Raw genomic sequence first — 23036 nt, forward strand, 5'->3', positions numbered from 1 at the left:
CAAGCTGGAAGAATGAATCTGCATTTAAGTCCTGAACATCCTTATGAAGGCTAGGCTGAACTTCTTGCCATCGTTATCCAACTTAGTTAAAGTCAGCCTTAGAGTGCCTGCACATCAGGTCTGATTCCATTGTGGAAAATGCAAGCACTAACAACTGCATGTCCGCATGGATGTGGCTGGACACGGGTAGTGGTGACAGCCATGAAAGAGTGCAAAGTTGAGAACAGGTGTGTCTTCTGTCGAAGCTGGGGCAGGGGGGCAAAAATCTGACACTCTTGCATAGGTAAATCTGGTAATTCCCAAGAATGAGATTCTCTCGCATGATTACTTTAAGCAGTGCATTACATATGTTTTATTTCTGCTTGGTAATTAAAATTCTGAACTTGTGTGGTGCTGAGTGTAAACCCGTACTCCCTGAAGTCAATGGAAGTAAAGTCAGCTGGCACTTTGCAAGACCAAGACCTTTATGAGGTGCAAGGAATTAGCAGTGATTATTTCAAAAAATTATAACCTTTGCTATGTGGGTGCTTGCTCACAGTGCATGCAAGACTTTCTTCTCCTCTCAAAAAGGAGGAGGTAATTAATTACCAATATCATCTTCTTAAAAAAAAAAAAAACCAACCAAAAAACAACAAAAAACAAACACACAAAAATCCTTGATGCATGTCATTCTATAGCCAGAGGGAGCTAAAAACATGTCTTTAAATATTGTAATACAAACACTCCTCCTACTCCTGAACATTAACCAAATAAACTGGATGTTTTTGTCACTCTTGGTTCTTGTACCAGTTGTAAAGTCTATAGAAAGAGTAAGTCAGTTTGTCAGGCTGGATGGAAACTTGTGAGATCCCTTGCTGCTTTGCAGAGAGCATTGCATGGCTGATATCTAAAGCATTACCTACTTGTAAGTAATGGCAAATGTCTCTCTTTAGTCCCTCTGTTTTCTTCTTTCCCCATCACAGTTGTTTTCCTGACCACAATCGTAATTTGTATTCATTTTTTTAATCATCTTAAAAATGCTGACCAAGGAGCTTTCTCTTGATTGATATATCTCTCAAGTGACTCCCCACAGTGATTATCATGGAATTAATCATTTGACTCCATCAGCAGAAAGACCTCTGTGTTGACTTTCAGCAGATGCATGTCATCATTATTATTGCATGCCAACAAATTTATTTGGGGCTGAATGATAGCAGTAGATGTCATCTGGAAGAGCTAGTTTGCAGTGGAGTTGCTTTTGTTTGATTGCTATAGTGTTGGTTAAAATTCCTCTCAGCAGCACTATTGCTTGATTGCTGGGTACTGCAAATTCAGGAGAATTAGAGCTGTTTGAGTGTAGTGGATAGGCTGCGGTGATTCAGCAGATATTCTGCCTTTGTTCTTTTTGCAGCACCTCCACATGAAAAACTACTTTTCCTACTTTGCCCATGGAGAGACAACCTATTTTATTTCTTTTAACCACCTCCAAATGATGTCTCCTGAGACCTCTTGGGAAAAAAAAAAAAAGACCTATAGTTAGTTATAACCCACTCTCTCTCTGACACGTTTTATGAAATCAAGGGCTGATAAAGTCAGATGACTTCACTTACTTCTGCCTTACTTTTCACTCCTAGCTTTACATCCCCTAAATGAGAGGGGGGAGGAAGGGTTGAATAATGTTGCTTAAGTACTTGGGGAAGTAGAAATACGGCATTGCTAGATCCAGAAACTTTCTGCTGTGTTTCAGATGTGCATGCTGAGCCTTGACCTCCAATGAGAGCGATGGTTTGGAGTTCTGCTTCCATCAACACTGTGTTGCCTTAGGGAGGGATAGGTGCATGGTCCCACATCAGCTTCTAACCTGGAGTAGGATTTGCCAGTCAGCTTAAGCTGGTCTAAATACACGCTACTGTGGAAGGGGACGGTCCGGTACAGCTCTGCGCTGGCTGTTACTCCTATCCCATCATCCGTGTTGCTTTGGTGACCGGATTATTCTGAAGTGGGTCAGGACAGCTCAGTGATCTGGCTGAAAATAAACCTGTGCTTTGGGTTCATTTTCAGTCGTCACTCACCCCCATGCAAGGGAAAATGCGATGCTCTGCAGGTTCCTCCTGAGCGGTAGAAGGAGGGCAGGCCTGCCCGTTCAGCACCACCGTGGTCTTGGATCTGCTGAGACCACATGAGAAATCATGAATTTAGGTGTCTGAAGTGGGAATGCTGACTCTTTAAATAGCCGGTAGGCACAAGGATTCCTTTCAAAGCTTTTCCAGTGTAACTATCTTCAGCGATCTATTAATAGTCTGCTAATTTAGAGAAGTACCAGTGGCAATTAACATTGTGTAGTGACACCCGTTCAAGGGTGGAAATGCTTATTCCTGCAGTGATTATGTTATTGCATAGCACAGCTTCTGCTGGTATATGTTAGTTCATGCACTTAATCAGGAGCTGTGAAATCTGTATCGAGGAGTTTTGTTAAAGCATTGGAGGGTGGTTGGTTTGTTTTTTAGTGGTTTGCTTGTCAGCTGTTCCACAGAAAAGCTGCATGGGGAAGGAGGCTGGGCTGCTATATAGCACAGGAAAGCTGCTCCCCATTTCTCCCCAGGGAATCAGGGATGTTGGGCAGCAAGGTTCCTTCAGGAAGCCCCTTGGGAGATCCCCCTGTGGACCCAGGGTCCTGGAGCTGCACAGAGATGATGTCCTGGTGCTCTGTGTGCTGCTCTCACAGGTACTCACCCATTTCAAATACACCCCGATCCTCCCCCCACTCCCACTTGCTTGTGTTACTTTCGGTGCAGTTGCACAAGTCCAGAGATCTCAGAGCTGACTGGCAGGCCAGATCCGGATTGCAATGCTCGGTGGACTTTGCAGGCCAGATTAAGGTACTTGGAAGGATCAGTCTGGCTCATGGGCTATATTTTTGACATTCTTGTCCTAGAAATGTATTAGGAGTTGTAAGAAGGACTAATGTAAGCTTATATTTTACAATTTGGTGTTGTAACCCCTTTGTTAGGGAAAGCAGAATTTGAAATAGTTATACTATTTTTGTCTGTTGGTTTTTTTTGTTGCAGCAAATGCCTCTTATGCCTCCTGCATTGAAAAGCAAACCCCATTCCCGCATTATAACCATTCAATTAGTCTCATCTCCTCTGCTCCCATTTTCCAAGCAACTTAACAAGATGAGACAAATCCTTCAAATAGCGCTTATATTATAAACACTGCCGATGAGTCTTGAGCAGGCAGGAAAGCTAATGGGACAATCTCAATTTAAAGAAAGCTGGTTAACAGCAAATGCGTTTCTGTTTATAAATGAATGATGGCAGGTAAAGACATGTGTCTGCATAATATAGTTCTCATCTGTAAAACTTTTTCCATCTAGAGATCTCAATGTACTTTGCAAAGAAATGTGAGTAATGTTCTACTTCTGTGACACAAGGAAGTGAAGGACAAGCCTGAAGTAACTTCCCAAGGACGTGCTGCCATCAGTGGGAGAATTCTGTGGCTAGTGTCAGATTTGTTTGTATTGGGCATCTTCCACGTTAACCACCGCTGGTGAATCAGTCTTGAACAGATTTATGAAATATTGTGTCCCCTCTGCAGTCAGGAGGTGTTATTGACCTCACTCTGCACACGAGGTACAATGAGAGACTTCAGCAGAGTGTAGGAATCAAAGAAAGCCCCATGGAAAGCTTATTCTCCAGTGCCATGTGAAACTGGGCTTCTTTCTCAGGCTGGAAATGTGAGATGAGCTTAGGAACAGTGCCTGGCCTGGGAGAGAGAGGTGCATCCCTCTCGCCTGAGTACCACTGCAGTCCAGGTAACGTCTCCTTCGCTGTGCAGGCATGGTCTGAGCAGATCTAACGTGCTGCCCAGGAGACCTGATTTAAGCTCATAAGAATGGGAGCCATGACAGAGGTACAAAACCCAGTATGACTTAAATACCCACTTTTGGCCCATTTGCAGAAACTCTGCTCATTCACTGCCTGCTCTCAGCACTGACTGCATCAAGTACAGTCCGTTCCATGAGAGTTCCCATTGCTTTGCAGTTTTATTATTACTCTTGTAGAAATAGATTTCTAGATAAATTATCCAAGGAAGGTTACTGATTTGAAATCCCATGCGGGCTCTGATGAGAGCTTTCACTTTTTATACAGTGTCGTATAGGAACATAACAGGAACAACTGTATCATGGTGTTCACCATTAAAATAGTTTTTGAGGGTACAGCAGATGCAAGGAGCAGTTTGCTGGTCTGCATGCCTATTGAAATCTCAGTGTTTCAGCAGGTAACACGTGTGGATGGACAGTCCCTTAAGTTCAGTTTCAGGCCACCTGCTAGAAGGCGGGAGACGAGTCTGGTACCTGAAGTCGGCTTCACTGGGTCTAAGATTTTTCCCTGCTGAACATCTCACTTGCTTCTGTTCATTTTAGTAAGAAGTTTGATGGAGGATGTGAAAGAAAATGGTGAACTTTAGTCCTTTACCTAAGAAAAAGATAGGGATAAATGCCACCCATGCCAATATCAGGTACCTGATGATTCTCTCCATTACCTCCCTCATTTGAAGGCACCTTTCTTTACCTCCTCTCTGTCTATCTTCTATCTGAATATTACGGCTTCTTGGGGAAAGATTTTTTTAATTTTTTTTTTTAATGCCTTGCAGTATTTAAATGGCTTGGAGCACTCTCCAACTGGTGAATCCAGCTGGTCAGTGTGAATGATCTATAGGAAATGCAGCACTTGCCTGGCTGGTAATTAGGGGATGTGCTAAGCAGATGACAGTATTGTTGCTAGGGGAAGAACATGAGACAACTAGAAATATCAGAGGACATCATGATCAGAAAGAACTGGGATAACTGGTGCAAAAATGGCAAAATAAATTGATAGAGGGTAAAACTATAGGAAATGTAAGTTTATTAGCTCCGCTGTTCTTTCACACAGCAGCAGAAAAAGTTTAGAACTGACCTCAAAGTTTTTGATAGAAGAAAAGAAAAACCCCACCAAAAAAAAAACCAAACCAAAAACCTCCAGGCTGCAGTTTGAGAATTAGCTGTACCACCTGCAGGTCATTTTGATTTTTTTTTTTTTTGTATTAGCTCTTCCTTAACTTTTTATATGTAAATGTATACAGATATTTTGGGCAGATTTTGTAGGCTGGGTCAAGCAGGCTGAATAGCATAGGCAGTGAGGATAAAATAGTACAAAAAGGATGTTATCTTGATATTTGCATCATAGTCTTATATGAAACTTGGCATTCTGCTGGATTTCATCTTTGTGTTCATTGCTTCAGTCATCAAATTGCTGCATTTTTAAAAAAAATTTGGGGGAGAATGTGGGCATTTAAATTTAGCATTAGAGGTCATTTAAGAATATTTCTGAGACTTCAGCTATTTCCTTTTCTGCTCTTAAACTTCCCCAGTTTACACTTCTTGCCCTACGCTTAGGGGGTGCTAAAATTTTACATGGGTTTCAAAATGGATTAGACAGCTCCTTGCTAATTTTTCATCCTTTAAACACATCATTTATGATTCAAGGAGGCTTAGCTGCAGACTGCTGGCCTCTGGATGGATATCCAGGGGTTGTATTACCACATGTTTTCTCTGTTGTACTCTTCCCTGGGCCATCAGCGTTGGTTGCTGGCACTGGCCACCAGTTTTATCTGTACCAGCTTCTGATGAAACCCTTCCAGATCACATTTAAATCCACTCATCAAAAGTAAAAGGGAAAACCCCAAACTGATCAAGACATTGCTAACCTTCTCCCCCAAACCTTTCTGCCTCCCCCTGCTCTGTGTTTGGAGGTATTTCCCGTTCTTCAAGCCAGCTCCCAAATCCCGGAGCTGTTTCTGTGAGCCAGAGAAGAGGGACTATCTGGTCTCATAGTGCCTTCATTCAAGTCAATGGGAAAGCCTCTGATTTCAGTGTAGTTTGGATCAGGCCATAGTGCCCAGTCACTTTAAAACGGCAAACTTCGTTTGCTTATGTAGTTTAAACCAATGCTCACTTTGCTGCAAGGAGACTGAGCTTTGAAAAATAAGATGGCGGAGTCCATAGAAAAATGCGTACTGAAGCGTGGCATTGCTGATGGGTTCAGAATTTGTTTTCGAAGTTTTAATTTGATAGACCTGAGGTTGAAACTGCTCAACTTGCTAAAAGCTTAAAGAATTGTAGCCCTTCAGTAAGGACATGCTAGTCTGATCATTTCCTTTTCAACAACAACCTCCTTTGATATGGTTGCCATTGCAGAGGTAAGTCTTTGCATTTGGTATCCTCTTGTGAATTAGTGGCCATGGATACTTTTTTTTTCTGTCTTACAACTGAACACTAAAAACTTGTCAAGCTCTTAATCTCTTTGCACCAAAAATAGCTTTGATCGTTGCAGGATACAATTCCCACTAAATGTGCATGATATTAATATCTTTTTTTGTATGCCAATCTTAGCTAGAATTTCCTTGAGCAAAGTGATTGGGACACCATTTTTCCGTGCAATTTTCATGGCTTATAGGAGAAAGTTAGGAAAGGCACAATTTCTATAGATGAGTTTAAATGCTTAAAATACCGATTTGAGAAACTTTTAAGATTTTGAACTGGAATCTTGGTGATTTACATTTTCAGAGTGTAGTACAGGCATTACTGGAGTCATTGCAGCAAGCCTGGTTGAAGGGCAGTGTTAGATCTTTTATTTACAGAGTGCAATTGGGTCACTTACATCCTGTAAATATTGTAGACCAAATGTTCATTGTCTTGATTTATAGAGTAATACCAGGAATTACACACAACTCGGTCTGTGTTAGACCTTTATCTGCTGCAAAATCAAGGCCACAATATTTTCCAGGCCAATTTCAAAGGAGAATAAAGAAAATCCATGAGATGTGATTTTCCTGAAATAAGATTCAGACGGGGGTTAATGACAACCTTTAGGTTGCTGCCTCAGGACATACCTAAAATGTGTGCAGCCACTTGGCAGCTGTAAGCCTTATTGAGGGTTATTCCTTTGGCTAATAAAAGCCAGTTTGTGTCACCAGAGTGATAAACAATACACCCCGTAGTAAGCAAAGAGATTAACAATACATGACATTAAACAAAAGATCTGCAAAAAGGAACAGAGTGTTCAGTAACTCCTCTGAGCTTCATTTTATCTCAAAACATAAATTTTGTTGCCAATGGAACTCTATATAAGAATTAATTAGGGAACTTCACAAGCAGTCAAAGATCTTGTATGCCATTATAAATTTATCATTGCTGAAAGGATCTATTTCTGTTGTCAGACATCATGCTTATCTGGCAGACTGCACAAAGAATATGGAATAAATAACCTTCTTCCTATATAAAGAACCCTGGAAAAATGTTTGGAAAACTTGTTTTTAAAAAGCCAAACATTATGTTTATTGTCTGTAAGACATTTCTGAAGAAACAATCCATTTAGTATTCTGCCATTCAAATATTCAAACAATTGCGGCAGATTCCTCTGATTCCCCACCCGGAGAGAACTTGCATGATATCGTGTTGAATACGGCAGTGCATGTGCCTGTCCGTAGGTGTTCACCACCGAAGAGAGGTAGAGGGTGGGCTGGGAGTAAACCATTACCATGCAAGTGTTCAGACAAAGTCCTCTTGGACTGCAGGACCAACTTTCTATTCCAGTAATTTTTATTTGGATTTATTAACCGTAAACAATGACTTTCTTCTGTAATTTTCTAAGCTTATCTCACTCATTCCAGCATCACAGATGAGCTGTATAATTATACATCTAACACTATCAAGATAATTGGGAAAGCCACTGCTTTGTATTTCCTGGCTATTGTTAAATAGTCTGTGCTTCTACTTATTTCAGTAACTCAGTAACTCCACCCCCAACAAGTATCAGAATAAGTGATATAGAGAAGGGGATTATGTATGCTTTTCCTGTAGTGGCTGGCATTCAAGGGCCAACCAATATAAAATCTGAATGACTCAGAACTATTTTTCCCACAGTATGTTAGTGAAGTAACGTCACTTGCTACCAAGGTACAAGTGTGTAGAGAATGACAAGAATTTTCCTATTCTCTGTGCACTATTAGGTACCTTGTGTAGCTCAAACACCATCACAGATAACAAGACAATTAAATTATTGGAAACTGCATAGCACTACTGACGCAAGCTCCTGTGTGAGCTTGCACTTGCTGTCCCCCAAAAGAGCACTGGCTCCTCTAAAATGCGAAACCATACAGCATGAAGGGAAGGTGCTGTATCTATGTTTCCTGCTGCAAAGTATTTACATAGTCATGCCCTTATATGAATGAGTGAATTGTTCAAGTCAAAGCAGCAACTGAGTGGTTTGAAGGTAGCAAAGGTTCCTGTGCTCTGTGAAGCAATGCTCCTTGGCAGCCAGCTCTCTGTAAGCTGCAATGACCGCACTGGCTCCTCTGTTGCCCACACTTACTGACGTGTCTAGCACCCTGATGATGTTCTCTAGGAAATTCTGAGGTGTCAGAGGCCCCTGTTTCTGCCTGGTTTTGTGCTGCCCCTGTAAAAGCGGAAGGAACTGAAGAAGCTGAAGGAACTGGCAGAAGTGCTCACCAAGCCCCCTTCCATCATTTACCAGCAGTCCTGGCTAACTGGGGAGGTCCCAGTTGACTGGAGATTAGCAAATGTGACGCCCATCTACAAGAAAGGCCAGAAGGAGGACCCGGGGAACTACAGGCCTGTCAGCCTGACCTCGGTGCCGGGGAAAAATATGGAGCGGTTCATCTTGAGTGTGCTCAACAGGCATGTGCAGGCCAGCCAGGGGATCAGGCCCAGCCAGCATGGGTTCAGGAAAGGCAGGTCCTGCTTGACCAACCTGATCTCCTTCTATGACAAGGTGACCCACCTAGTGGATGAGGGGAAGGCTGTGGATGTTGTCTATCTAGACTTCAGTAAAGCCTTTGACACGGTTTCCCATAGCATTCTCCTGGAGAAACTGGCTGCTCATGGCTTGGACGGGTGTACTCTTCGCTGGGTAAAGAACTGGCTGGATGGCCGGGCCCAAAGAGTGGTGGTGAATGGAGTTTACTCCAGTTGGTGGCTGGTCACAAGTGGTGTTCCCCAGGGCTCTGTGTTGGGGCCAGTCCTGTTTAACATCTTTATCAATGATCTGGATGAGGGGATCGAGTGCACCCTCAGTCAGTTTGCAGGTGACACCAAGGTGGGTGGGAGTGTTGATCTGCTTGAGGGTAGGAAGGCTCTGCAGAGGGACCTGGACAGGCTGGATCGATGGGCTGGGGCCAATTGTATGGGGTTCCACAAGGCCAAGTGCTGGGTCCTGCACTTGGGTCACAACAACCCCATGCAACGCTACAGGCTTGGGGAAGAGTGGCTGGAAAGCTGCCAGGCAGAGAAGGACCTGGGGGTGTTGGCTGACAGCTGCCTGAATATGAGCCAGCAGTGTGCCCAGGTGGCCAAGAAAGCCAATAGCATCCTGCCTTGTATCAGAAATAGCGTGGCCAGCAGGACTAGGGAAGTGATCGTGCCCCTGTACTCGGCCCTGGTGAGGCCGCACCTCGAATCCTGTGTTCAGTTTTGGGCCCCTCACTACAAGAGAGACACTGAGGTGCTGGAGCGTGTCCAGAGAAGGGCAACGAAGCTGGTGAAGGGTCTGGAGCACAAGGCTGATGGGGAGCGGCTGAGGGACCTGGGGTTGTTTAGCCTGGAGAAAAGGAGGCTGAGGGGAGACCTTCTTGCTCTCTACAACTGCCTGAAAGGAGGTTGTAGAGAGGTGGGGGTCGGTCTCTTCTCCCAAGTAGCAAGTGGTAGGATGAGAGGAAATGGCCTCAAGTTGCGCCAGGGGAGGTTTAGACTGGATATTAGGAAATTTTTCTTCACTGAAAGGGTTATCAAGCATTGGAGCAGGCTGCCCAGGGAAGTGGTTGAGTCACCATCCCTGGAGGTATTTAAAAGACATTTGGATGAGGTGCTTAGGGACAGGGTGTAGTGGTGGTCTTGGTAGTGTTAGGTTTACGGTTGGACTTGATGATCTTAAAGGTCTTTTCCAACCTATATGATTCTGTGAAAGCTGTCAGATGACAAATGAGAGCTGATGGATGCTCCAGAGATCAGGACAGGTGGTGGCAGATGGGGCATTTGGGCTGTCTGGGCTTTGGTGCTCTGAGGACTGTGTGGCTCATCCTGTTTCAGCGGGCTAAAATGAAGGTAATCTGTTGCAGGGAGAGGACAGGTGGGAAGGGACAACACTGAGTCATGTATGTGTGAGGCTCAGGATTGTAGACCCCAGGGCTGTTGGGCAGGGGCGAAAGAGGGAGTAGGAAAAAGCAATGAAAGAACTGCTGAAGAGCTCAATTTTAACCATCTGAGGACTGAAGTGGCAGGGCTGCAGCCTTACGTGGTACTGCAGAGAATGGCTGGATGTGTGTGGCTGGGCTGTGAAATGAGAGCGTGGGTAGAGGTAGGGCTGGGAGCCCTGAGCAGTGTGGTGTGGTTCAACCCCAGCCAGCAACTAAACCCCCCCCAGCCGCTCGCTCACTCCCCTGCAGTGGGATGGGGGAGAGAATCAGAAGGGTGAAAGTGAGAAAACTCCTGGGTTGAGATAAAGACAGTTTCATAGGGAAAGCAAAAACCATGCACACAAGCAAAGCAAAGCAAGGAATTCCTTCCCTCCTTCCCACGGGCAGGCAGGTGTTCAGCCATCTCCAGGAAAGCAGGGCTCCATCACGCATAACGGTGACTTGGGAAGACAAACGCCATCACTCTGAACATCCCCCCCCTTCCTTCTTCTTCCTGCAGCGTTATAGGCTGAGCATGAGGCCATATGGTATGGAATAGCCCTTTGGGCAGCTGGGGTCAGCTCTCCTGGCTGTGCCCCCTCCCAGCTTCTTGTGCGCCTGGCAGAGCAGGGGAAGCTGAAAAGTCCTTGACCAGTGTAAGCACTGCTTAGCAACAACTAAAACACCTCTGTATTATCAACATTGTTTTCAGTACAGATCCAAAACATAGCCCCATACTGGCTACTATGAAGAAAATTAACTCTGTCCCAGCCGAAACCAGCCCAGTGGGAGCATGAGCTGGCTGCTCGGAGAAGCTGACAAGGGCCAGAGCCCTGGGGAGCCTCAGCAGGCGTTGTTGCCAGCACCAACGAGGAAATAGCCAGCGCCAACTGGATATTTACACTTACGTCGGCTGTTTAACTGAGAACAGAAGCACCTACACACTTCTGAGAAAGTGATCTAATTTTTTCTTTGGCTCTTAGAGTGGACACCATGTTATCCTGTTGTCTCGGCAAATTACCTTTGGGAAGCCTCAAACAAGGACTTAGTGCTGTCAAAGCCTGCAGACTGAGTCTTTCCTAACTCTTGGATCATTTTGCAACCAGATATCCTCATGTCTATGTCCCAGGATTTTAGTGACAAGCCACGTTTGCCAGAAAATCACGCTTTACGTTTGGTGCACATCTTTCACGTATACGTACTGTACTATGGTGGCGATCTTCATCCTGCTTTGTCTGCTGTTGTTATCCATGGTATATATCACCTTAAATGGATGATATGAAACAAAAATTATCAGGAGCAAGATTTTTTTTTTAGGTAGCAAGTCTACATGGTTTAATGTTATTTCTAACTGTATGTGATACATTGAACTGTATGAAGCTATCGCCTCATAAATACTTGTGAGTCCCCGAGATGTGCTTATTTGTGTCTTCAGCTTGCTTCCTGGTGATCAGGTATTTTCTCACATTCTTCTTGTCATTCTCTCATGTTTCATTTTCTCATGATCCCGTGGTTGAAGGGTTGGTTGTTTTTTAATGCCATGAAGATGAAGTTTGTTCTGTGATAAAAAGCCTTAGAAGCATTATCAAAGTGTGACTTTACTGAAGATAATCTGTGTCATATTGCTCTTACTTGTTTGAAATATTCTCCGTTTATTGTAGTGAGTCCTTAATGCGGGTGTGGACGTGTATGAATCAAATTCCTTAGAGGAACAGCCTACAGCCTCTTCCTTGGTACTCATGTTCCCACGGACACTGCTACCAAGACACAGCATATAGCCATGCTTGGAATAAATCAAATACCAACACTTGTGAGTACATTTGTACTACTTAGGGCTACCCTAAAAAAAATTAGGTTAGAAATTCAGGTTGGATAGTAAAACTGTCTTTCTTACAGTGATGACATCAAAACAGTGGAGTATATTACTACGGAAGAGATTACAGATCTTTTGCTAGAAGAAAGACCAGACAAATTTCTATTGTGAATGGTTAGGTAGAGTTGATTTGGATTTGGGAAAGGCCTAGGCATTTTTTGGAGGTCCCTTCCATCCCGTGATTCTGTATTCTATGCTTCATCGTCTCACAGTCAGTCTATCAAAACCCATAAATCCTAACGTAGGCTGTTAAAATATAAACCTGACAGTTTACGGTGAATTGCATGCCAAGCAGAAGGTCTCCAGAGGGGGAAAAGACTCTGAAAACCTTGTACTGAAAGATGGATTTACACCTGAGCACACTAACAAAATATGAAAGCCTGAAAACATCTGCCGTCAAGTATGATCCAGGAGATCTGTGTGAAATTCTAACTACAATCTGTTCTGAACATGCAGGAGCACATTGAAAACATGTGGAGATGTTGAAGAAACTTGAAGCAGAGGGGCAGTGAGCAGTGGAAAAAGGATTTCCATACTCTGATTTAATTAATTTTTTTTTAAATGTCTGAGAATTGAAATCTTGAATGCCTTTGTAAACTCAATAATATTTATGGAATGGGTTAATTGAATTACTCAAGTTCCTGAACTTAAAAAATATTTGGTTTTAAATTTTGATCGTGTTATAGGTAAAAGCTTATCCTGGCATGAAATGACATTGGGGGGAAGAGGAGTGTGAAGGAAATCACATTTTGGTGTTGTATTTTAAACATGGTAGCATGAAATATTTTTGACAATTCCTAGCTTTTATTAGTTTAGGAATTCAGTTCTAATGAAAAAATTAGTAATAGACCATGACCACATGAGAAAACACAGAGGCTGTAAAAGTTACAGAAATACTCTTAATGGGTCAAATTAGAAAATGAATACTTTGTAGGGAACAAGACTAGTATGCGTACCCTGCTGCCTGTTCATTAAATAGACATAACTCAGTCTCTCTAAAACAGGTAAACTTACTGAGACTGGACTGAATTTAAGTGTGGAGGATGCAGGTTACTGCAGGCTATAGAGAGGAAATACGTCTTTTTTTTTTGACACTAGGTGAATACATGGTGGGCAAATCCAAAGCAATGCAAGTTGGAAGAAAGAGTTTTAAAATGCTTGTACATAAGGATGTGTTCAAAATTGTTGCAAACCGTAAGAAAAAGGTGTCATATTGTTGTGGACCACTTAATTATGTTTGCTGAATAAGCAGAAGTAAAAGAATAATAAAAAAGCTATGAAATAAAGGAGCAGGCTCTATTAAGGAGACAATAATGTAGAAAGCTGCTAAAATGAGGAAGCAAATGAACAATGCTATATGCTTATTTCTCTAACTCATCTATGATGGCAACAGAAACATTTAAATGAAAAAGAAAACACAATTAAATTAAATGAAAATTAATACAACTTTTTGTCCAAGAAACAGTTCTCCAATTTTCCTCACATAATGCTCACTTATTGTATAGATTAGAGATGATTTCTTCATAGTACTCCGTGCTGGCTATGACCTGAGACACAATATTGGGCTGGAAGAAATCTTGATTTCTTTGGTAATGATAAATTAGATACTTCTGTTGCTGTATTTAGACTTGAAAGGAAAGCATGCTTGACAGGAATTTCATGCTACAGGCCAGTTTAGGACTGAGATACACAATTCCTTTTTTACTATCCAGCATCTCGTTTGTACCATTAATGAGACTTCCAAAATTTTAAGTCTAATGAAGGTTTCTAAAGAAAGATGTTTGCATTTTTACAGAGGCTGTTAATCTTCTACTTGATCTTTTTGTCCCAGATTCCCTTTGTCGTAAATATATATTTTTCTACTGCTTACTCTGAGGTTTTTTCCTCCGAATTGGAACATTTGTTTGAAAAAGTCTTCTGTTCCTGTGAGCAGAACCAGCTGCTATGTCTAATGTGTTGGCTCAGACTGAGGTTTGACCAACATCATACTGGATGGTCCCTAATGATGGCCAAAAGCTATTGCTATAAGTATAAAAAGACAAGGCTTTTGCAGTGCGATTCTTTCTTCTGGTTTTTAATATAGATATTCTGTTGATTTGATTGAGATTTTTCAGGGAAATCACGCCAGGTAGAGCTTTCGGGCTACAGACTTTCCCAGCTTTTAAGGAGTAGTTATAGACCCAAGAAGTCTGTTTCATCACTCTTAGACCAATTTCTGCTTTGATGTTCCACATTTTCCTATGGAAATGGGTTCCATATAGCTGTTTTTAAATATTCCTGGGGTCAGAGTAGGATAAATATTCAGTAACGCTGGTCTTATGCCAAATACACAAATATATTATGATTTAACATCAACAGGAATCCTACTCTGTAGAGTCTGCACAAGCTGCATGTTGCAGTGTAGCAGCCTGTGCGTGCTGAGGGAGTTGCCCCTCCCTGTGAAGCCGGTGGCAGACCCAACATTCAGTCCTGCTCGCTTGTCCCAAACAATTTATCTATGCAGCCACACTGATGCTCCAGCTAAACTTGCTGCATTAATTATATCTGCCCTGAGTTTACAAGCTTTTAGAGCTATTTTGAACATAAATTTTGCAAGCTTGCAAGTCAGCAAGGGGTTTTTATTTTTCCAAGGTACCTAACTTGCAATGAAACTAAACTGCCAGATCCTGGTCACTATCAAAACTCTCCTTCAATCTATGGATTTAGGATAAAGGAATGAATGATATTTCTAGGTTATTGAGTAAGTACCAGGTAGTGGTTATACTTTAAGACACTCTTTGTGTTGGAGAGTTTCTACCTATCCCCCTCAAAACAGGACTTCATTTAAGTTTACTCTTGCTGAGGAGTGCAAGAAAGATGTTTTCTCCAACACGCCCCCACTGTATGCCTTTACAAGTTAAAAGCATGGACCGAGATTCGTTAGATGCATTTAAACTCACCATTTGGTCTACTGTGCACTGCTTGGTGTCGTGAATAGCTAATGATGGAGTATTTGGGGCTGTGATAGACCTGTATGACCAAAAAAAAGGTCTACTAATCCCATACTACAAATTATATTTTAGAATATAATGGTCCATGTAGTGGTGTCTTGGTGTGCTTAAGGAATACATAAGGTCTCTGTTTGCTTCCTCAGGACAAGGTAAAATGTGGAATCTTGGAAATATGAATGTAGAATTTGTGGAGAGACGGCACAGAGACATGCATATGCTTGAGTCCATGTTAGCAAGTACTTCTCTGGTAACCGAGAATAATTCTATGAGCCTCTGGATGCTTCTTCCCTTGTTTCCTTAAACTTCAATCTGTTTGTGGATAGCTTTCAACACTTAGAAATAACTGTGTCTGAATTTTTGTATTAGTAACCAGCTGAAGGCACGCTTATCCAGGCAGCAATCTTTAACTAGAAGTTTAATTATTATGTATCTTTTTGCTAGGTATTACTGATATAGTAGGAAGCACAGCTTTTATCCACCAAGCATTGTTTCGAGTCAATAATTAACTTGTGGTCCACCAATATAAAAAAACCTAATGAATGTCTATTTGGTATGGTTTTTTTTATGAAAAATTTCATTGCTGGTTTAATCTCTACCTGGTTTCTGTTTAATCTCTTCCACTGGTTCAGCTGGTATCAGAGAAGAATGTAAGATGTTATATTGCCCATTACTTAAACACATACATTCTTGAATATTTTGATGTTTTTGAATATTTGAATATTTTGGTGGTTTAATCCTATCTGTCATAGGGACTTCATTTTAAAAAGTATCTTCTTAAATCAAGCCACAGCAGACTTCCTGATTGCTCAGAACATGCGTTCTTAGCGGAATAAATGGTAATAGATATTTAAACTGAACTGAAGAGAGTTGCTTTTAATAGAAACCTCCTATCTCAAGTTTTCTGTAGAGCAGTCTTGGAAGACAAAATCTGGAAAATGAGCCAGGCTGGAACAGCATCAGAAAAAACTGCCCAGGGACCTAAAGCTTGAATACCATTGATGTCTCGTATAAAACACCTAACTAAAAAAGGGAGCCCCAGCCAAGCCCTCGCACATATGGTACCTCTCTTTGTGTGGCCCGGTGTACAGAGTGACATCTTCCTTCATACAGGGTAAGCATTTATCTCTTTTTTTAGGAAGGTGATGTCATGAGTAGACACTTTCTTTTCAGACAACATTGCTTTCAGAAAGGCCAGCCTTTGCAAACTAGGTCACGGAGGTATGTTGCAGGGCGTTACTGCAAAGACAAACCCGAGCAATGGCTCCTTTTATCTCTGCTGGTTTCTCTTCCCTCTCTCACCCCTCACTCCCAATATAGATCAGATTCCTTAAAGCAGCTGCTTGTCTTCCAAAAATGCTCAACACTCCCGTCTCCCCCTCAGTGAGAGAGGGAAATGGTTACTATGGATTCACTGCACAAGAACAGATGTATTTCTATATGCTGGGTACTAACCACACTGCTCGCCGTATGTTTCAGTTTTTTAAAGTCCAGAACAGGATTGGCCATGGATAGCCCAGGTAGGGCTACCCTGGCTCCAAATTCCTTGCACTTCTCTTCTGCCTGCTAGTATAGAAGGTATCAGTGAAAAATAACAAGAGAGGTGCGAATCCTCCTTATACTTTTAGGCATCAAAATCTCTTCCTCTCCTAGTTTTTCACCAGGTGTCAGACTGATCAATGGCCCCAAGATAGGGTAATACATTCAGATGATGCAAAAGCTACGTTTGGGCCTGATTCTACATTCAGTATATAAAGAAATCACCAATGTATATATATAAATTAAGTGGGGGCTGGGAGGCTAAGGCAATATGCAGCAAGAGGGAAGGGGCTTTCAGTTGTTATGCTATTTACCCGTTAATATATTGCAGTCTATTACAAGGAAGCGAGTGCATGCTGTAAGTTGGAGTTGACAGAAGCTAATTCTCAAACTTTGGGGAAATTTGAGTGTGGATCTTGAGTGGTGTAGCTTGAACCCTCTTCTATATGCAACGTTAGCCAGTGAATCATTAAAAACATTTTGACATTCTGCCCATGCAATCCTATTCACTTCAGCTCATTTCTAACATTTGATTCTGTGCTCTGGTATATTAAACCTGAAGAGAATGGTGGGGGAGTGGGAATAGTTTCTGGATCATTTCCTCCATCACTAACTTCTATAAGGGCTCTAAATAGAAATGTAGCATACATTGCAGAAGCACATGAAATGTCAGTCCTATAGTGCTGTCATTCATGAGAAACTCAGCGATGTTATGGCAGTCATGTTTCTAAAATCATACTCATTTTGGCATTTCTCTATTTTTTTCATCTTTGCAGAAAACAATGGCTCTCTGAGAATCAACCTGCCCAACTTGAGCACGGCCTTCCATTAAATGCACAAATAAGCTATCTCTTTCTGATCGAGTCTCAGATCTTGAGAGGTTTTAAAAAGTATTTTTTAATAATGTATATATTGTGTGTAGTAGATATACCCTGTGTGTGCTAACATCACGAGGTCTTACGGGATAGAAAGCCTAGAACTCAGTTTCATCTGTATTTTCAATCTACAAAAGTAAATCTTTTGCACATCTGAGCTGTCTGGTAAATGGGTCTCCTATTTTATTCCTCATTATTTCTTTTGATTGGAGTTTCACTGCTGTGTTTTCTAAAGCATCACAATTCATTTCTTTGATATATGAAAATATGTAAAAAAAACTTGTCCGTCTTCAAGGACATTTATTTTGTAGGCTTCTTTATAAATCAACCCAAGTACTCTAAACACAATGCTGGGTTAATTTATAAGTGCCCTCAGTGGGGATGCAAAAGGATTAGAATAAATCATTGAATTGCTTCAGACTGGAGGTCAGGCAGAGAGTAGGTTATTGGAGCGATATCTCTAAGGGAAGAATTAACAGAACTGTTTCAAAATAATACAAAAATACTGCAGTTAGTGTACGGGACAGGTGTGCTCCAAGCAGTGTCGCCTGCTCACGAAGCACAATGAAGACAATTCCTCAACAATCAGCATGTTCACAAGTTTGGCACTGGGTCACCTGTACTGGCAAAGACGGTGGCAGCTGACTTGCACGCTAACCACAGAGATGTGCTTCTTGTTCACGTTGTGGCTGCAGAGGCAAATGGAAATATTGATCTTGCCTGTTACTGGTAGCTACTAAAGAGCCGTATAAGAGATTGTACTGTGATTTCCAGTGAAGAAACAGTGTCTAAATGCAATATTGCACTATGCTATCTCTAAGATCAAGGCTCGTGGGCCCATGAGGACCAGCCCTCTGGTCTGCGTGGGTGGCGTGGCCAGTGCAGCATATGCCCCGTGCAGGGTGTCTGTGCAGTTTCCCTGTGTGATTCTGGTCCTATGCCACCTGTAATATATTCTCATCCTACACTTGAGAGGTACATGTTTGTCTTGGCTAAATTCCTCCTTCTACTTAAGTGGTATGCCCACTGGAAGGTTGTGGTAGGGCAGGAGTTCGAATCCAAATCTCTGAAATTTTAAACTAATTTTAATTAGATACTACTTAATTGACTAGGAATCACTTTTTATACAGCATCACTTTCATGTGTGACTTTTCTTTTCATTTTTGCTCTGATGTGAACAGGATGTGATATGCTCAAAACAACATCTGAGGCTATCGAAACACAAAGGATAATGTCTGAAAAATATTACAGAAAAGGAGAAAAGGTTTAAAAGATTTAGTTGCAGTGAAAGAGCATCTCATCTTCCTACATGACTCTTGGCCTCTGAGGCTTACCTACAGGTGAGAGTAGACATGATCAAAAGTAGCCTGTTCTTTGACAGTCAGGACTTATTTCTGTGTCTGCTAAAACCCTTCCCACAGTAATGCCCTGGCACTTTGTTAGCCTTCTACTTTTCTGTGGCTTGGACAGGACAGCTGTAACAACTTCACTGAAATGTTTAAGAAGAGAATAAAATCAGTCTTGGGAAGAAATGTTAATTTTTTTTATCCTTCTGGGATCGTGTGTATATATAATAAAAGGGAGTTCAATGTTCCTTACTGGCTACTTAGATTATCCTTCCAGAAGGCTCAGTTCATCGAAGCACTTAAGCACGTATTTAACTTCAAGCACAGAATGAAGTGAGAGCCAGTTGTCAGCTCTGTGCTTTTCATCTCCCCCAGCTCAAATTATCTTCCTTGCTGCTCTGATCATATCTTTCACATACATATTCTCTGTTCTCTACGGCTTCCTATCTTGTCACCTGAGACCTTGCTCTCACCTTAAAAATGCCACCCAGTGCTTCCCCTTTACAGGGTATTGCCTCACAGCCAGGTAGGCTTTTACTCCCACTTCGCGCTGGCAAATTCCCTTGACCTGCAGCACCTTCCTCCATCCCTCTCCCTTGTCTGACCACAGACCTGCTGCTCTTCTTCCCTTGTCTGCAGCAGTCCCTGTCCCCCATTCCACCAAGGACCTCTTTGGTGGTCCATTGCCACTTTCCCAAATAATTGTCTGTCCTTATTCCTGTTATTCATCTCATTGTCCTTTCTCATAATTTATTTTGAGTGTGTGGTACATTTTAAAACCTCCAGAACAGCTGGTTTCACAACAAATTTAATTCTTAAATGATAGGGTCAATATTCTTTGCAGCTGGTGAGATACTTGTCCTATCTAAGAGGCAGTGGAGGCTTAAGAGTTTTGCATGTGAATTCAGCTGCAAAGATCAAGTATGGATCTGAACTTCAGCTGATTCTGGATGGTTCATGCCCAGCTATTGCATGAAAGGCAAGTGTATGATGTTTCAGAAAAGGAGACCCCCCTGGAGAGATACCTGGTACAGATGTAAACAGTTATATGCATTTTACTTGCATGTTAATGCTCATGGATGCTTTGTATTAGAGTTGATTGGAAAGACTGATTACTTCAGCCTGTTAATGAAGATATTTGCGGAGTACAGGGATAATGAAAGACATTAAGGCTTCAGTACATCAGACATTTCAAAATTGCAAACTATTTCTCCCTTTCAGTCTTTTTTGTTCTTCACCTTTTTAGTTCTTCCACTTTTAACATAATAAAAATAGAGAAAATTCTGGTGAATGGCCATTTAAAAAAAATTTTTTTTAACTGCTTTGATGCTAGAGAACAGAATTTGGTCCCTCATGAAGTTGTACTGCTCTTTACCAGCAGTAATATAGTAAATCAGTTCACTCTTCTATGATAGACTGCACTTTAAGTCTTACAAAGCACTGCAATTTCACTATACTGACACACTTTTTCTTTCCAACAAAGTTAATTTCAAGTCATCTTTATTTACCTGACTAGCCCTGTCTTTGCTTGTTGCATCGTTTGTTTTTCAGTAAGTGCTGCTGAGATTTACTGTGACCTGTTAACTATTACTTCCACCAATTACCTGTTTAAGTTGTATTATTGGCTGTATCAGACTGTAACATGACTGAAGTGACAGGAGTTAAAAATAGATCTCTTTCTCTAGAGCTCAAGACCTGAAAACCATAAAATAAAATACCTTGAACACTTGTTAAAAGCCTGTTAAAATTAATTCTAAAATTAATAAATAAAGCAATTGTAGCAATTAACTTCATCTCTCTTAAGAGACCCTAACTATACAAGTAAATTTCTGAAGGTTCTTTGAAAGTATTGCCCACAGTCATTTCCAGGCACGAGGTCTCAGCAGAGTCCTGTCCTACTTAAGAGAGAGGTCCAGGTTTGGTGAGGCCGGATGATTTCCAACTTACGCTTGTAGGAGTCTACATTTGATTTTGCTGGAAATATGCTATGGGAACAAGAGCCAAAAGCAGTTGTGGCCTGTAATCATTAGTAAAGACTTTTATAACCCTATTCATAAGTCAGCTCTGACTGCATTTCCAAATGTGCCACTGCCACGAGCAACTTACTTTGTGAGAATGAATTCAAAGTTGGTAACAAACTACTTGGACAGTTTTAGCTGAGATTCAGCCTCATAAATTTGAGAATGCCCCATTTACCAAGTGACCAGTTTTACTTAAATATTTTTCAAACACAGCCTTAGAGAATTAGGAAGACTGGGAGAGGGAAAAGAGTTGTCGTTTCTGCTTAAAACCTGAGTGAGAGATTTTTAATGGTCTGTAGGTCCCATAGGGTATCTCTGTATTGCGTCAATGTGCTATAAATTAGCGAGGTTGGATAATTGAAGCTATGGTTGCATGGAGTAGGTGACAAAAGCTGCTCAAAAGGCAAAATAAGATGTACTTGGTATTAAGTTGCTGAGCTCCCTGTGCCACTTTAGCCTATAATAGGTACTAGAGCTGGCTGTTTTAAAATCAGCTCGTGATTGTCTACAGTCCATTGTGGCACTGTTGCAGTCCCCAGGAAACACCTGAAAGCTACTGGTCATATTCTTCACTCCAGAGAAAGAGAGTGAACACATAAACCCCGAAAGAGCTGCAAAACTCAATATTATAACTGAAGAAGTCGCTAAATGGTTATGTAGTGTAGGAAAAAAAAAAATCACTGTGTGGCTTGCTATTGTGTCTATTACTCTCATACTAAAAAGGCTGAGATATTTCAGTCGTAGGAATATGACCAAGTGTCTTGTTTACCCTTGCAGAGGCCGTAGGCAGATGCACACCTTCACATTTGCCCCTATTGCTTATTGAGCTGGCCAGTTCCAAGGCAGCTCTCATCCAGGAGCCCTGGAGCTGCAATGCAGAGATGAGTACCGCTATCTTCAATTTTAGACATCAGAAAACTGAAACACAAAAAGGTAAAATGAATTACCCTAGATCTGTTTTTCCCCTGGTACTGTCATTTATAAAACTTGGGACTGGTCCACTCTAGTTCTTTATCCAGTTAGCTCTGATGTTTTTCTGTCCCTTTTGTGGAGCATATCTTTAATCGCAGTAAATATATTCTGTGACAGAATCTTGTTATATTTGCATAGTGGGTAGATAAAACAATAAAGTGAGGGTATAAGTACCGAAGTGCAGCTCCTCATCACAATTACTTGGCAATAGTGCCCTGCGTTCAGTTCACCGTGGAAGATGGTCTAATCCTTACTAGATTTATCACTGCTAAAGACGTGATTGCTGATCCCACTGCAGATTTCTTCTGTTTTTAAATGATTACTTTGCTTAAAGGCACAAAGTGTCCCAGTACTTTCTATTAGAGTTGTAAATGCTATTTTTTCCCCCTAAGACCCAGTGGAATTTTGTCATAGACATTTCTGATGCCATTAGGTTCTGGGAGGCCATTCTGGCTCAGGGTATCTATAACGGTCTCAAAAACTTGGTCTTTGTCACATTGCAAAGACGGTTTCTCTGTTTCTTGTACAATTGCAAATGTCCTTGAAGAACATTTAATTCTCTACAGTCTTCCAGCTTAGATTTTATCAACATGAATAGCAAACTCAAAGTTAAGTTCCTTTTACAGACAAAAATGAAGAACATATGGTTTTAAAAAAGGACATATGGATACAAATGTACATATTTATACAAACATGTTCTGATCAGCTCAGATTTTCCATTTCTTTCTCTTGTGATCAAAGCGTGATAAGATACAGAGGATCGTGTAGTTCCTACACAGCTGGATATGAACCTTGCAAAAGGTGTTTAGAAAGATTTCAAGTGATTTCACTGAGCCTTGGATCAGGTCTTTGTTGTTGCGTACGTACCAGTGAACAATTCGGACTAACTTTAACTACGTGTAAACCCCTTGTATGTAGTTAAAGATACAAAATATTTTCCATGTAATTTCATTTCCATTTTGAATGTGTACTTCTTCCACTAAATGGCTAAATAAATAAATAAACCTATGTAAAATAAGCTTAACAAAATACAAGAAAAGTACAACCAGGGCAGTGAACTCATGGAGAGATGATGATATGGACAGAGAGGTTTGCCAGTTGTTTCTGACTCAGTTCCCAGGGAAATCAATAGGAGATTTACTCAGTTTTCATGTGAACGGTGCTAGTCACCTAATATACCAGGTTCTGAGATCTTCAGCTAATATGTAAGT

Source organism: Mycteria americana, chromosome 12 (genome assembly GCF_035582795.1).
Source record: "Mycteria americana isolate JAX WOST 10 ecotype Jacksonville Zoo and Gardens chromosome 12, USCA_MyAme_1.0, whole genome shotgun sequence".
Lineage (NCBI taxonomy): Eukaryota > Metazoa > Chordata > Aves > Ciconiiformes > Ciconiidae > Mycteria > Mycteria americana.